This window comes from Delphinapterus leucas, chromosome 2, assembly GCF_059928025.1.
Source record: "Delphinapterus leucas isolate spDelLeu-1000000601 "Yukka" chromosome 2, BTC_Dleu_Yukka2, whole genome shotgun sequence".
Lineage (NCBI taxonomy): Eukaryota > Metazoa > Chordata > Mammalia > Artiodactyla > Monodontidae > Delphinapterus > Delphinapterus leucas.
The window spans coordinates 36,765,528-36,780,147 of NC_143130.1; the positions used below are offsets into that span (position 1 = coordinate 36,765,528).

Below are 14,620 nucleotides of genomic sequence, written 5' to 3' on the forward strand. Positions count from 1 at the left end.
GCACTGTTTTACTCCCCAAGCTAGAAAGAACAAGTCATCCTCAGTACATCTCATTCCCTCATGTGTGAGGGTTACTAAGCCAATAGACGAAGTTCATATAAATATCACATCCCATGCTGTCCAACTCCGATGCCTCCTCTTCCCTGAGGCCTTGCCTACCAGGATTTCTGCAAAGAAGACATAGTCGTGCCTGCAGGAGCTCGCACAGAGCTTGCCCAGCAGAGGGCCTGGGACGCAGCCCTTGGAACAAGGAGGCCTGGCCCTACTCCTTCCCAGCCAGAGGAAAATATATGTAACATAAAATTCACCATTTTAACCAATTTTAAGTGTACGGTTCGGTAGCATTAGGTACATTCACATTTGTTGGGCAAGCATCACCACCATCCATCCCCAGAAAATTATCACCTTCCCAAACTGAAACTGTGCCCATTAAACACTAACTCCTCATTTCCCCTCCTCTGGACCCTGGAAACCACCATTCTACTTTCTGTCTTCGTGAATTTGACTCCTCTAAGTACCTCATAGATGTGGGATCACACAGTATTTGTCCTTTTGTGACTAGCTTATTTCACTTAATAGAATGTTGTCAAGGTTCATTCATGTAACATTTCATTCCCTTCCTTTTAAGGCTGAATAATTTTCTATTGTATGGATAGACCACATTTTGTTCATCCATTCATCCGTTGATGGACATTTGGGTTGTTTCCACCTTTTGGCTATTGTGAATAGTGCTGCTATGAATATAGGTGTGTGTATATATATATATATATATATATATACACACACACACACACACACACACATATATATATATATATATATATATTTGGAGACCCTGCTTTCAGTTCTTTTGGATATATACCTAAAGGTGGAATTTCTGGATTGTATGGTAATTCTATTTTTACTTTTTGGAGAAAACACCAAAATTGTAATACTTGATCTGCAATTTTTTTTTTTTGCGGTACGTGGGCCTCTCACTGTTGTGGCCTCTCCCGCTGTGGAGCACAGGCTCGGGATGCGCAGGCCCAGCGGCCATGGCTCAAGGGCCCAGCCGCTCTGCGGCATGTGGGATCTTCCCGGACTGGGGCACGAACCCGTGTCCCCTGCATCGGCAGGCAGACCCTCAACCACTGCACCACCAGGGAAGCCCTGATCTGTAATTCTTAACAAGAGTCTTGGGGTCTGTGGCCCCTTTGAGATGTCTGTACCTATGGGCATTTTTCTGGGGAGAAGGTCCACAACTTCAGCAGATTCTCAAAGGTATCAGTGATTCTGAAGGATTAAAATCACTGAACTAGACAGTAATGTCTACAGCTTCTTTTAAAGCCAATATTTTTGAATTCCAGGAACTGTGAGTACGGATTTTGGGGAGGTTAAGGAGCTTGAATGTATTCTGCAGGCAGGCCCAGGGAGGGAAGGCCATGGGCTGGTCAGAGCTCTCTGTATAAGGAGAGCATCTCCGGATGTGCGGGAGTTGAGTGCAGAAGCATTTACAGACCCAGAAGGGCCTGAGACCATTGGAAGAATCTTGGCTACAGCAGGCCTGGCTGTTTTTCTGCCATGATACCGTGTGACCTTGGGCAACTCTCTTAACCGCTCTGAGCCTGTTCTTCGTCTCTAAAGTGGTAGTAATCCCCACCGCAGTCATGGTGGGATCAGATGAAATTCTGTAGGTAGAAAAGCTTTGTAAGAGGTAGTGGGGTCTTAGACCCACTCATTAAATGGCTGGCTGAGTTTGGGTTTAGAACAAAACAGAGAACACTCTGAAAACTCTAGTTTAAGACAGTCTACCCTGTCGTAGCTTAATCATTACTCTGCTGCTAAATGATTTACCATTTGGCCGGACACAACTTGTTGACACCTGGCCCTGTCTGGCTCTGCTTCAGGGTGGGAGGGCCCGGGGCCTTCCAGACATGTGCACATATTGTCTCCTGTTTCAGTGCCCTTCAGATCTCCCTTCCCTGGACTTCCAGATGACCCTTAGATGCGGCTGGGAGGCACATGTAGATCCTGAGCCCATCCAGAACTTTCTAAGATGGGACCTGGAGTGGGCTAGGATTTCTGGGATAAAAAAGATCCAGGTGGGTAGAGCAGTGGATCCTCTTGACTCTGATTTCTTAGCAAAGGCAGAGAAAACCAGCTTGGAGGAGAGTAGCAAATGAGGCCTGGGAAAGGGTGGGATGCCTCGAAGAAGGCGGCTTAGAAGAACGGATATGAAAGATGCCCTCTTAAAACATTTTTTAGACTTTAAAATTTTATCCAAAAGAGTGGATAAAACCTATTTTTATAGTTTACGGGGAAAAAAAATGAGCACCCATGTTTCCATTATTGAACCTAAGATACAGAATATTACCAGGACCTTAGAAACTCACCTTCTCCCTGCGTCTCCTCCAATCACATGCCTTTTCCTCCCTCGCCCCACAGAGTAACCACTATCCTGAATTTTCTACTAGTCATTCCTTTGCTTTTCTTTATAGTAAGAATGTGTGTGTGATCTACCACTGGTATACATACTGGTTATCACCCAGATTTCAGATATTAAAGATATTTTTGTATTTCTTATGATATGAGAGACATCTGGTTGCTGCTTCTTAACCCTAGTTACATGTTGAAGTTACTGAGAAGCTTTTTAAAATACTGATGCCTGGGTCCCACCCTCAGAGATTACAATTTAGCTGGTCTGGGTGCCACGTGGGCATCTGGACTTTTAAAAGCACCCCAGAGGCCTCCAGTGGGCATCTAAATGCAGATCTTGACTCAGTAGGTCCAGGATGGGGCCCCAAATTCTGCATTTCTAAGAGGCTCCTAAGCGATGCTGCTTGCACGGCCCCATTTTGAGTAGGGGATCTGTCTGTTCAGCTTCACTCGGTAATGCCAAGTCATTTCCAAAGTAAGACACTGATTTCCCTCCCATCAACATTGGATGGAAGTTCTAGTCATTCACATTTTTTTTTTCAGCTGTGCCGCATGACATGCAGGATCTTAGTTCCGCAACCAGGTATCGAACCCGCGCCTCCTGCAGTGGAACTGTGGAGTCTTAACCACTGGACCTCCAGGGAAGCCCCTAGTCATTCACAGTTGACATTGTCTGACTTTGTGAATTTTTGCCTAAACAGTGTATGTGAAATATTACATCCCCGATTATGCATGGGCATGAGCAACTTTTCAAAAACACACGGGCCATTTGTATGTTCTTTCATGTGAAATGTCTATGCATGACTCTGGCCCACTTTTCTGATAGAGTACTCTCTTTTTCAGGTGATCATATATATATTTTTTTTTTTTTTTTTTTTTTTTTTTGCGGTACGCGGGCCTCTCACTGTTGTGGCCTCTCCCGTTGCGGAGCACAGGCTCCGGACGCGCAGGCTCAGCGGCCATGGCTCACGGGCCCAGCCGCTCTACGGCATGTGGGATCTTCCCGGACCGGGGCACGAACCCGCGTCCCCTGCATCGGCAGGCGGACTCTCAACCACTGCGTCACCAGGGAAGCCCTATATATTCTTGATATTCAAACTAATCTTTTATTTTTACGTGCTGCAAATATATTCTCCCAGTTTGTTCCTCGCCTTTTTATTTTCTTCGTGACATGTTTTGCGGAACGGATATTCTCAGTTTTACTCGGGGAAACCCTAATAGGTTTTTGCTTCCTTATTACTTTAATAAGTAGATTCAAAATACATTAAACTTTTTTGCAAAACCACAAGAAGAAATCTATAAACACCATCGATTCCAATAACACCAAATATCTAGATTGCCTCAGTATCAAGCTCCTTTTACATAAATCATGCTTACTATATCCCTAACGTAGTAAAACTTACATTCTGGTGGCAGTGGGACAACAGGCAATAATCAGATAAATGTGTAATATGCCAAGTGTTATCCTGAGTCTTGCAGATATCCTGACAGATGTTTGTATTTCTAGAAATGCTAAGAAAGGTTTGTTTGTTTTTTTAGCTGAGCAATTATCTTATACTCTTTGTATATGCAGAGAACATAGCCGTTGAATAAATTAACAAGATATAGCCAGTGATTACCTTCCTAGTAGGCAGAAAGAACCCAGTTCTGTTCATTGGTTTCACTAGGTCTCGTTTCTATGGGGTGGGGGGGAAACTAAAAGGAATTTAAAATAAATTATTTTAGATCAAGGGTCAGAAAATGTTTTCTATAGAATGTCAGAGAGTAAATATTTTTGGTTTTGTGGACCATATGGTCTCCATACTCAAACTCTGCCACTGTTGTAGTAAAGCAACCATAGATAGTATGTAAAGGAAGGGAGGTGCCTGTGTTCCAAGAAAACCTGATTTATAAAACAGGTGGTGGAGCAGCCGCATAGCACAGGGAGATCAGCTCGGTGCTTTGTGTCCACCCAGAGGGGTGAGATAGGGAGGGTGGGAGGGAGACGGAAGAGGGAGGAGACATGGGGACATATGTATGCATATGGCTGATTCACTTTGTCGTACAGCAGAAACTAATACCACATTGTAAAGCAATTCTACTCCAATAAAGATGTTAAAAAAAATTAAATTAAATTAAAAAAAAAACAAAACAGGTGGTGGGCCAGATTTGGCTCATGGGCTGTAGTTTGCCAATCCCTGCCTTACAAATTCTTCTTTTTATATTGTTTACCGCTTGTGTTTCATTTCAGAAATAACACATGCTCATGGTGGGCGGGGGTGGTGGAATTCAAACAATACAGGAATATTTAAAGTAAAAAGATGAGAGGCCTCCTCTTTCCTACTTTACTAATCCCACGCACCAGAGATGACCCAGGTGACATACTAGAAGGAAGCTTGGGACTTCCAATACGGAGCCATGCCACTACCTTCAGGGTCTCAGTGTAACCTAGGGGAAGATGTACATAAAGGGCAGATGGGACTTCCCTGGTGACGCAGTGGTTAAGAACCCGCCTGCCAGTGCAGGGGATACGGGTTTGAGCCCTGGTCCAGGAAGATCCCACATGCCGTGGAGCAACAAAGCCCGTGTGCCACAACTATGGAGCCTGCGCTCTAGAGCCCATGAGACACAACTACTGAGCCTGCGTGCTGCAACTACTGAAGTCCGTGTGCCTAGAGCCCGTGCTCTGCAACAAGAGAAGCCACCACAACGAGGAGCCTGCGCACCGCAATGAAGAAAGCCCGTACACAGCAATGAAGACCCAACACAGCCAAAAAAATAAAAATAAATAAATAAATATATTTTTAAAAAAGGGCAGATGGTTGTAGCTGGGCGGTGCTTTGCCCTCTGCACTGCCTGCTGTCACCTTAAAGATGACCTCTGTTCTTTTCAGCGCAAGACACAAGTGGGTTTTTCTTTAAAAACAAGACCGCTCGGTGCGTAATTAGCGGTCGATAGGAAAAAAACAAAATATAACAGGCATTCTTTTAATCAGACCTCATCTATCAAGCTGACTGATACTCAGAATTCCCTCCGTCCCTCCCTCCCTCCCTCTCTTCCTTCCTTCCTTCCTTCCACAAAAGTTTATGAGCCCAAACACTTGATTCTGGGGATGCAGCAGTGAACAAAGCCCCTATCCTCTTGCAGCTTATATGCTAGGAGGAGAAACAGACAATAACAGGTGAACAAATGAAAAAATCAAATCATAATGTGTTCTAAAGGAAACAACAAACAAGCCGAGAAAGTGATTAAGGGGATCGAATCTTTAGGCTTTTGAGAGGATTATGACCTAGCGGGTTCAACATGCATCTGGGGAGTCCCTCTGCCTGCTCTTGAATCTCAGCTCCACTGGCTACTCCCTGTGTGTCACAGGGACGCAATGTGACCTCTCCGTGTCTCAGTTTCCTCACCTGTAAAATAAGGGTGACTTAGTACTTACCTCATAATACTCAGGTGAGGATTGTATGAGCCTAGAACATACTGAGCTCTCAATAAAAATACTAGCTATTACCACTTGTAGAAATAGAACATTGTGGTCTCTACTGAAAGGATTTTCCAATGAACCCATTAGTAAAAGCCTCTTGGGAAGATATGGGAAAATGGCAGCATTCACTCCCGGCACCGTATCATGCAGAGCCATGGCTTTTGTGTGTCCTAGTATCCCTTGGGGTTTTTTTGTTTAATCAGAATTTTCCTTGTAAAAATTTTCTTCAGAAACACAAAGTGTTTCCATTTCTCTTCCATACATTTACATGCAATGGCCCTACCTCAGATCGTCACAGTAGAAACGCAGGGACGTGCCAAACTTTCCTTCTGAGGACAGTGTGTGTCCTGCCTGCAACATGGTTTATCTTCAACGAACCACAACAATCTGATATCACCCAGCACTTACACTGATACAAAGATGGACAGTTTTCCTTGGTGATATGAAGGAGAATTTCTAAAGTCAGCCAGCCTCTCTCTCTCTTTCTTTCTTCTTCTTCCTCTCTCTCTCTTCCTCTCCCAATTGTCTTGTAAACTTCCTTGCCTCCTGTATTTTCAATTTACATCACTTTACTAACATGGCTCATACCTTGACCAGAAATTCATGTGTTAAACCACGATCTGCCACAAACATAGAATCACAAACCTGGGAGGATCCTTGGGAAGTACCTGGTCTAGGATTCCCCAGGACGGGATGGGTCACACATTCTGAGGCGGAAGTTGGGAAAGGAAGAGGAGGGGAAGGACAGGACAGAATTACTACAATATGTCCTGGAATTCATATTTTCTAGTCATTAGCTTTAGAAGGAGTATTATCTTTCTCCTATGTATTTACCATTATTTTTCAAATGTATATAGATGTGGCTGTGATTAATAACCATTTTACAAAATCATTTACAGAATTCTTAGACTCGTCAGTAACGTATTGTGCTAAATATGTATATATATTTCTTTTTTTTTTTTTTCTGGCCACGCTGCACAACTTGTGGGATCTTACTTCCCCTACCAGAGATTGAACCCAGGACCCCAGCATTGGAAGCACGGAGCCCTAACCACTGGATCATCAGGGAATTCCCTAAATATGTTTTTTATTTAATTTAATTAATTTATTTATTTTTGGCTGTGTTGGGTCTTCGTTTCTGTGTGAGGGCTTTCTCTAGTTGCGGCGAGCAGGGGCCACTCTTCATCACGGTGCGCGGGCCTCTCGCTGTCGCGGCCTCTCTTGTTGCGGAGCACAGGCTCCAGACGCGCAGGCTCAGTAGCTGTGGCTCGCAGGCCTAGTTGCTCCGCGGCATGTGGGATCTTCCCAGACCGGGGCTCGAACCCGTGTCCCCTGCATCGGCAGACGGATTCTCAACCACTGCGCCACCAGGGAAGCCCCTAAATATTTTCTTAACAGCAAATAATTAACTACAACTCCGATCATACTGGACCAGTAGTTCTCAAAGTGTGGTCCCTGGACCAGAGCATCAGCATCACCTGGGAACTCATTAGAAGTGCCGATTCTTGGCTCCCATCCCAGACCTACCTAATCAGACACTCGGCAGGAGAGCGGCCCAATAGTCTGCTCTAACAAGCCCTCTGGGTGATCGGATTTGATTCATATTAAAGTTTGAAAATCTCTGAGCTGGATTATTTGACATTTAAATAAAAAAGGGATCCTACCGAGAATAGTTCCTATCCTCCCGTTCAAGAAAAGACTCACTGTTCTTTGGCCACTGGAACAAGTAACCAGGAGTCCCAAGGACAGCTTCCTCTGGTCAGTACACACGCTTCTGAGGGCCAATCAGCAACAGCCTTGCTCCAGTGGCCAAGCTGCCTCCGCTAAAGGTCACTTAATGCCTGAATACTCCCGCTGTGAAGACTCTACTAATCCCAGCCCCACACTTCCCAAATACCCCACAGGAGATCCGCAGTCTGCCGTGTTCACTGCCTTGCAAACGATGAATCCAGCCTTTCGCTTCAGATATAGAGTAGAGAGAGGCCTCTTCCTTCAGCACCCCATGCAGAAAATTGGATTTAGTCCGAGATGACAGCCGCTGACACCTACGGGGGAAGAGGGCATCGTAAATGCACAAAGTGGGCCAGGTGTGAGGCAGTACTGAGTAAAGAAGTGGTGACATGGAAAGGCAGTCACATTTTTATGACACGTACACCAAAACCACCCCTTCTTCTTCTTTTTTTTTTTTTTTTGCGGTACGCGGGCCTCTCACTGTTGTGGCCTCTCCCGTTGCAGAGCACAGGCTCCGGACGCGCAGGCTCAGCGGCCATGGCTCACGGGCCCAACCGCTCCGCGGCATGTGGGATCTTCCCGGACCGCGGCACGAACCCGTGTCCCCCGCATCGGCAGGCCACCAGGGAAGTCCCACCCCCTTCTTTTTTTATACAAGAGGTGATCTAGGTAAAGGGAGATGCCCAAGAACAATTGATTTAGTGGCAGTTTATTTATTTTTCAAGAAAATGTGTTATTTTATTAATGCAAACTTAAGAGCAATTATATAATATTATTTTTTTAACTTTTTAAAAAAACTTTTATTGGAGTATAGTTGCTTTACAATGTTGTGTTAGTTTCTTCTGTACAGCAAAGTGAATCAGCTATACGTACATCTGTATCCCCTCTTTTGTGGATTTCCTTCCCATTTAGGTCACCACGGAGCACTGAGTAGAGTTCCCTGTGCTACATAGTAAGTTCTCATTAGTTTTCTACTTTATACATTAGTGGCAGTTCAAATACAGTTCATTCCCACACTGCTGTACTTTCTATACTTTTGGAAAGAACATTTCATGGCATTACAAAAAAATGTCAAATGTGTTTATTATGTTGCCACTGAAACCATGAGGTATCCAGGTTCTGGCTAAGGGTATTAGCAATAAAAACAAAACAAAACCCTTCCTCTTGGCTATCTAGGAATTTCATGGAGTATTTAAATACCATTTCGCTCATATGTATTTATTATTTCCCATGCCAGGAGTTTCTCTTTAAGAGTACAGTATAAATCTCAGTGGAGAAATGTTATTTATCCATTAATTCATCTATTGAGCATCTACTGAGTCTCGCATTGTGCTAGGCTGGGGACAGAGAGATGGGTAAGATGCATCTCTGTGCCACAAAGCTCACAGCCGGAGGTGGGGAGGAGGAGGAAGAGAGGGGCGCAAACACACGCAGTGCCGTAAACACACACAGTGCCATGATATTACAACAGAATTCTCTACAAGATTCCATGAGAACTCAGGATGGGGGAGAGCAGAAAAAGTATCCCAATGGCAGCAAAATTTGAGTCTTTTTTTAAAATAAATTATTTCTTTTACTTATTTTTGGCTGCACTGGATCTTTGTTGCTGCGCGCGGGTTTTCTCTAGTTGGAGCGAGCGTGCGGGCTTCTCATTGCGGTGGCTTCTCTTGTTGCGGAGCACGGGCTCTAGGTGCACGGGCTCCACCAGTTGCTGCACGCGGGCTCAGAAGTTGTGGCTCATGGGGTCTAGAGCGCAGGCTCAGTAGTTGTGGAGCACGGGCTTAGCTGCTCCATGGCATGTGGGATCTTCCCGGACCAGGGCTCGGACCCGTGTCCCCTGCATTGGCAGGAGGATTCTTAACCACTGCATCACAAGGAAGGTCCCATAAACGACTATATTTCTGATCCACTGGCATTTATACTCCAGTGGTATTGGGACAATAGGTAATAAACAACGAATAAAAGAAAAAAATAAAAGGAAGATAAATCAGGGTAAGAGGATGGGCTAGAGAGTGATGGTGCTGGAGACTATAGGAAAGATGGGAAAGACCTTTCTGAGTGTGTGAGTTTTGAGCAGAGACCTGAATAAAGTCGGGGATGGGGTCATGCAGGTAGTTGAAGAAGCATCACTTCAGACAGAAGAAACAGCAAGTATCAACACAATATATTTAATGCGTTGAGGAAGCAGCAAGACGCCGAAGGGGGCTAGAGTCAAGCAAGCAAGATGTCTAGTGACTGTGGTTGCAGTGGCAGCAGGTGGGCCCTTGCCCATCACGTCTCCAGATTTTGCTCCGAGTGAGAAGTAAATTGGAGGGTTTTGAGTAGAGAAGGATCATGTTTTGACATCCGTGTTGGAAGGAAAACCCTAGTCATAATTCCTTGTAATGCTTCTTTTTTTTTTAGATTGTGATAAAATTTACCATCTTAACCACTTTAAAGTGCACAGTTTAGTAGTGTTCAGAGTGTATTCACACCGTTGTGCAACCGATACCCAGAACTTCTTCATCTTGCAAAAAGGAAACTCTACCTCTGTTCAACGACGGCTCCCTGTCCCCCCAGCCCCTAGCAACCACCATTCTACTTTCTACGCTATGAATTTGACTACGTACTTCATTAAAGAGGAGGTGTATAGGGACTTCCCTGGCGGTCCAGTGGTTAGGACTCTGTGCTTGCACTGCAGGGGGCCTGGGTTCGATCCCTGGTCAGGGAACTAAGATCCTGCAAGCCGTGCGGCATGCCCCCCGCCCCCAAAAGGAGGCATATAGTATTTGTCTTTTTGTGACTGGCTAATTTCTTTTAGCATAATGTCCTCAAGTTTCATCCAAGTCAGGATCTCATCCCTTTTTTAAGGCTGAATAATATTCTATTGTATGGATATACCACATTTTGTTTATCTTCTCATCAGTTGATGGACGCTTGGGACCTTCTGCCTATTGTGAATAATGCTGCAATCAATATGAGTGTACAAATATCTCTTCAGTACTCTGCTTTCAATTCCTTTGGCTATAGACCCAGAAGTGGGATTGCTGGATCCGATCGTAGTTCTATTTTTAATTTTTTCACAAATGCCATATTGTTTTCCATGGTGCTTACATCATTTTACATTCTCACCGATAGTGTACAATCTCTCCACAGCCTCGCTAACACTTGTGATTTTCTAATTTTGTTTTGTTTATAGTGGCTATCCTAATGGATGTGAAGGAATATTTCATTGAGGTTTTGATTTGTGTTTCCCTAATGATTAGTGATGTTGAGCATCTCTGCATGTGCTTATTGGCCAGTTGTGTATCTTTGGAGAAACGAGCAATGCTTCTGTGACCTGCCAGGACACTGTCTGATATCAAGGCAGTTTAGAGCCTTCACTGCAGCAATTCTTCAGTAACATCTACTAAGCTCACAAATGCTTGGTGTGATTGACCCATGATATATTCTCTTCTGGAGCAGGCAACTTCCAAAGGAAGAACTAGAAATGCTCACATCAAAGTGTTTAACTAGAAGCAATGAAAACTAAAAGTACAATGAAATATAATATTTTTCTACTACTTTGGCAATGGGTTAAAAAAAAAAAAAAAGAATACCAGGTATTAAAGAGGATTCAGGGAAAGAGGCCCACTCATGTGTGGATTGTTGGAATGGAGACTGGTCTAACTTTTCTAGAGGGTAAGTTGGCTTTAAGTTGATGCAGGAACTTCCCTGGTGGCCCAGTGCTTAAGAATCTGCCTGCCAAGGCAGGGAACACAGGTTCAAGCCCTGGTCCGGAGAGATCCCAAATGCTGCAGAGAAACTAAGCTGGCAAGCCACAACTACTGAGCCCACATGCTGCAACTACTGAAGTCCGTGCGCCTAGAGCCCGTGCTCCGCAACATGAGAAGCCACTGCAATGAGAAGCCTGTGCGCCGCAACAAAGAGTAGCCCCTGCTCGCCACAACTAGAGAAAGCCCACGTGCAGCAATGAAGACCGAACGCAGCCAAAAATAAAACAAATAAATAAGCTGATGCAAACTTAAATTTATCCAGAAGAAATAACGAGAGAGAAGTGCAAAGGTGTTCAAAATCATAGCCTTATTTAGAATACTGAAACCAGTATTAGGGGATTGATTATAAAAATTATGTCCATATTAGGAAACAGTATACCATTTAAAGATAATGTTGAAGGAGATTTAAGACTTGGGGAAATGTTTACGGTATATTATTAAGTGAAAAAAGGCTTATTATTATATATGGCATAATTTTTTTGCCATTTAAAAATTTATTCACTTTTTTCCTAGGTAGCATATTTACTTGGTTCAAAAATGAAAAGGCACAAAAACATACACAAGGAAAAGTCTATTTCTTATTCCTGTCTGTTCCATCATCCTACAGCCCCAGCAAAACCATCACCAGCAACAGACAGGAAATCATGTTATTGGTTTCTTGTGTAGCATTCTAGATGATTTCTTATGCATCTCTAAGTAAATGCAAATAAACATCCTTTTGGACATACGATAGCTTCCTATATACATTGATTTACACTTTGATTTTTCATTTTAATACATAAAACTGATCTTTATTCTTTAAAAAAAAATAGCTGTACAGTATGCTATTATGTGAATGTAACATACGTTAGTTAGCCCTACCAATAGGCATCTAGGCTCTTTCTAATTTTTTGTGATTACAAATAGGGCTGCAATGTATAACCCTGCACATGTTATTTCACACATGGTGCAACGCTATTTATAGGATAAATTCCTATAAGTGGAACCGCTGAGTCAAATATTATGCACATTCTCAAAAGTCTTTGCAGACTGCCCTCAGAGGTTGTACCAAATGGAAATTTCACCAGCAAGGTATGAGGCAAGGCTCTGTTCTCCAACCTCACGCCATCCCCTAACAAAGGTGCTATCAGCAAATGTTTGGATTTTTGCCAATCTGATAGGGGTTTCAGTGTAGCATTAGTTTGCATTTCTTTGTTTATGGGCAAAGTTGAGCCTCTTTTCAAATGTTTATGAACTATTTGGGTCTCTTTTTCCATGAACTGCATGTATGAATATATCATTTTAATTAAAAATGCTCATCTGGGGAATTCCCTGGTGGTCCAATGGTTAGGACTCGGCTCTTCCACTGCTCTGGCCCGGGTTCAATCCCTGGTCGGGGAATTAAGATCCTGCAAACCACGTGGCACAGCCAAAAAAAATGCTCTATCTGTGTATTCATTTATTTATCATGTAAACGCTTCCTACACACCAACTCTCTGTTGGACATTATAGGCGCTACTGTAGGTAAAGGGGTGAACTTGGGAGACTCTAACCCCTGCTCTCCCAAAGTGTGCGAGCTGGTGGAAGAGAAGGCTTTTGAGCTAAACATTGAACTACTTATGGAATACTTACATACATGTACATATCTGTGCATCTGTATATGTAATTTATACACGGAAAAATACTTGGTTATACACTATGAGTTAACAGAGATGATCTTGAGAAGAAGTGATATTTTTCCTTTTCTATATTTTCTGAGCTTTTTGTAATGTACATACATTATGTTTGCAGTTAGTTGATTTCTCCTTTTGTTCATTTTCTGGATTTTCGAAGTTTTTTTTGTTTTTGCAAAGAACACGTATGATTTTTGCATTTAGGAAAAAGAACAAAGAGATATGAAAACATCATGGACAGGCACACAGGTTTACATGTATTTTAGACAGAAAAAAACACAGGAAAGAATGTTCTTTCTGTATGGTAATGAGGACACTGCAGAGAAAGATGTAGAAATCTATTTTCAGAGCTCCTAAGTGGCTGGCCAGTGTTCTAGGACTTCCCGTCCCAAGTTCCAGTGCAGACCTCCACTCACCAGAAGAACTGAGGACTTGGCTCTCCTCAGCTGGCCAACCTCATCTGCATCCAACAAAACAGGAACTGAGCAGTTACGAGTCTTGGAAATCTGGCCCCAGGGCCCATGGCTGGGAATTTCCCTTTTCGGATGCCAGCTTCAGGCTTGGTGTCCAAGGGCGACCCCTGTTGGTGGAATTGAAGTATGCCCATTATTTGCGAGCTGCTATTAGGATCGGCATCCCCGAGGTTTTATTTTTTTGCGGGGTCTGCTGGAAGCCTTAAAGCCAACAGCCACTCGCTCCTTACCCCAGCTGCTTCCCAACTTTCCATGCCCCTCCTTGCCCCAGGTTTGCCTGCTGTTTGCCTGGGAAAACCAAGCCTGGGGCTTGAAGGACGAAGCCACAGTTGTGGCCAGCTTTTAAACATCACGCAGGCAGGCTGCTATAGGGGCAGGGGGCTGGCTTTGCCGGCCAGAGGGTAGAGTGCGGTGACCCTTGCTCTAAGTGACAGACTTGGATCCTGAAAGCCGACTGAAAACACCAGACTTGGGCAGCTTATGGGAGCAGCGAGCAGGTAGGCCATTCTACTACAAGAATGTGGTTGAGGGGGGCAGCAGCTCTCCTGAGGAAGACAGGCTCTTTCCTCTCTAGAGATTCTGCCCCAAACCAGAAAACCCAATACAGCCTTTCTTGACCAGCTCCGGTGTCTGCATGTATAAGAGTAAGACCTCGGCATGAGGAAAGTATGGGTAGTAATTATGCCAGAGTCATGTTGCCAACATTCATCCAAAAAAAGAACTACCCACATACCCCGTCCATCACCGAGTGCTGAGTGGAAGTGCTGAATGGAGCTCTGCCTGAAGAATCTGTTTTTAGACAAGCAGAGCCTGTTTGTAATTCCTCAGCATCGCTCATTTTCCCCGGGGCACTGGTCTGTGATAAAGAAAGCTGGACACCAAGGAATGTGCTGGGCATTTCTGTGCTTTGAGAAAACATGACTAAGCACTTCTCAGAGCCCATCAGCAGACAAGAATCCTTCTTTACTATTTCATCTCTCAGACGCCTATGGTGCAGGCTTCTCTCCAGAGACCTCATTCCCTGCAGGCCCCAAATCTACTCTCTCCTGATGGGAGAGAGGAGAATCCCACCTATCCCTCTCATTGCTCTAAGCAAGGCTAATTCAAGGCTGACCCTTCTCCACCTGTACC

General features: G+C 44.0%; 1 non-coding gene across 1 annotated transcript; it reads left to right on the forward strand.

Annotated features, from left to right (window-relative positions):
• Nucleotides 1-10,246: 10,246 nt before the first annotated feature.
• Nucleotides 10,247-10,319, forward strand: TRNAA-UGC (transfer RNA alanine (anticodon UGC)). The gene has a single exon. It is a non-coding gene; the product is annotated as a tRNA-Ala (tRNA).
• The last annotated feature ends 4,301 nt before the right edge of the window (nucleotides 10,320-14,620 follow it).